This window comes from Diaphorina citri, unplaced genomic scaffold (genome assembly GCF_000475195.1).
Source record: "Diaphorina citri unplaced genomic scaffold, Diaci psyllid genome assembly version 1.1 scaffold692, whole genome shotgun sequence".
Classification (NCBI taxonomy): domain Eukaryota; kingdom Metazoa; phylum Arthropoda; class Insecta; order Hemiptera; family Psyllidae; genus Diaphorina; species Diaphorina citri.
Window position 1 is genome coordinate 1 of NW_007378125.1, and position 2,071 is coordinate 2,071.

The 2,071-nt window shown below is 33.7% G+C and overlaps 1 long non-coding RNA gene across 1 annotated transcript; it reads right to left on the reverse strand.

Moving 5' to 3' along the window:
• Window position 1: 1 nt before the first annotated feature.
• Window positions 2–382, reverse strand: LOC113468282. The gene is made up of 2 exons (XR_003392097.1): window positions 283–382; window positions 2–68 (listed from the first exon to the last, which is right to left on the reverse strand). It is a non-coding gene; the product is annotated as an uncharacterized LOC113468282 (long non-coding RNA).
• Between the last annotated feature and the right edge of the window lie 1,689 nt (window positions 383–2,071).

Below are 2,071 nucleotides of genomic sequence, written 5' to 3' on the forward strand. Positions count from 1 at the left end.
ACCCCATAGAATAATAAATCTGGAACTAATGGTGCTCACTACTTGAACGTTTTGTTTATACGAGGAGGCTGAAACACAAATAAAACCAGGTAAACCAAAAATCAAATTTGGAATTAAAATTTTTTCTTCTTTTCCTTTCTTTCTTTAATGAGTTACCTGTTTCTTTCTTTGATAATTTTTCTTCTTCTCCTTTTCATTCTCCTTCTGTTCTTTATTTTTCTTTCTGTCTTCCTATTACATATTAGGTATGTTTTGTTGTGGTTAAAAATCTGTTTGACTTACATCCCACTTTATATTCCCAGATCATTCTGCCCTCACGAGAGCCCCCTGGTTGCCACCTAACATCAATCGGAATCGTCTGTGTGTTCCTGTAAGAAGAAAAGAATAAAAAAAATCTTTTGGCTGTCGAAATTATTACCTTGCAATCCACGTCACGAAATTTCTCTGATGTTATAATACAAACATAATCATACATGCATGTGATACCTAACGACTGGGTAGTACCCAGTTATATTTTGTTATAGGTATAGGTACATTTGTATTGTCCTCCTGCTGCATATAGGGCACACCATGTTATTTTACATGTTCACAACATATAGGTATCCTCATATAACATGTAGGTATAACAACGTGTCTGGAATAATAAATCTCCATATTTCACCCACAGTTCCTTTTCTCTCTTTCTCTCTCCCTCCTCTGACTAACCTTCCTTCTTCAATTCTCTATCTCCCTCTCTTTTACCTCTCTCGTCTCTAACCTTCTTTCTACATATCTCTCTCTTTCTCCCTCATATATACGTAGGTATCTCGCCCTCTTCTTCCAGTTCTTTATTTCTCTCTCTCTCTCTTTCTCACCATCTTTCTCTATCTCTTTTTCTCCCTTGCGTTGACTCTTCCCTATAAAGCAATATTGTTTCCTTTTCTGAATATAATAATTATATTTATATGAGAGAAAGAGAAAAAGGGGGTGTGTGTGAGAGAGAGAGAGACAGAGAGAGAGAAAGATTGATTGATTGATTGATTGATTGATTGATTGATTGATTGATTGATTGATTGATTGATTGATTGATTGATTGATTGATTGATTGATTGATTGATTGATTGATTGATTGATTGATTGATTGATTGATTGATTGATTGATTGATTGATTGATTGATTGATTGATTGATTGATTGATTGATTGATTGATTGATTGATTGATTGATTGATTGATTGATTGATTGATTGATTGATTGATTGATTGATTGATTGATTGATTGATTGATTGATTGATTGATAATATATGCTTTATTTTAATAATTTAAAATTTACATGTTTTAGTTCTTCCCCTAAGCTACGGTCTAACTTTTAATGGGGGAATGTCTCTCATCCCATAATTAAAATAGGTAATAAAAAAATTTGGGATTTTTGGGAGGGAGAAAAATTTGGGAGAAGAAGAAAAAAAAAAGAAAAAAAAAAGAGAGAGAGGTAAAAAAAGGGAGAAATAAGAGAGTAGAGAAGGAAGGTAAACAGGTAAGATCTAGGACCCTTAAATCGTGGACTTTTAACTTTTAAGTTGTATAAGTATTTTTCTTCCAGAATTTTATTTCCCCTCTTCTGAAGATCTCTTTCTGTGAGGTATACCGCCCAAAATAGAACTTTAGTAGCCAACCAACTATTCCAGGACTTTCCTGCCTATTGTCTCGAAGCTTTCAGTAAAAAATTTCAGGCCCCTGAATTACCGTTTCCGGCCCTGATTTCTCTCTAACATAATATGCCACCCTCTGTTTTAGAGGCGATTCCAACATTTTAGGGAAGATTCTCAAATTCCTTGTATTCATTTTTCTTTCTCCGTGTTTAAATTTAGTGTCACACCCCCTACGTGATTTAATCGTGAGGAAACGTGAAATTTCTGCATGTGGCTCATTCCTGCTATGTTATCGTATTTAATTATTATTATCGCATGTAATTATTTATATCGTATGTAATTATTTATAGCCTATGTAATTATTTATCCCTAACTAGGTACGATAATCCCAATTATCGCACGCCGATTAGTAGCGTGTGATTAGATTTTTTGATTGCTAAGGAT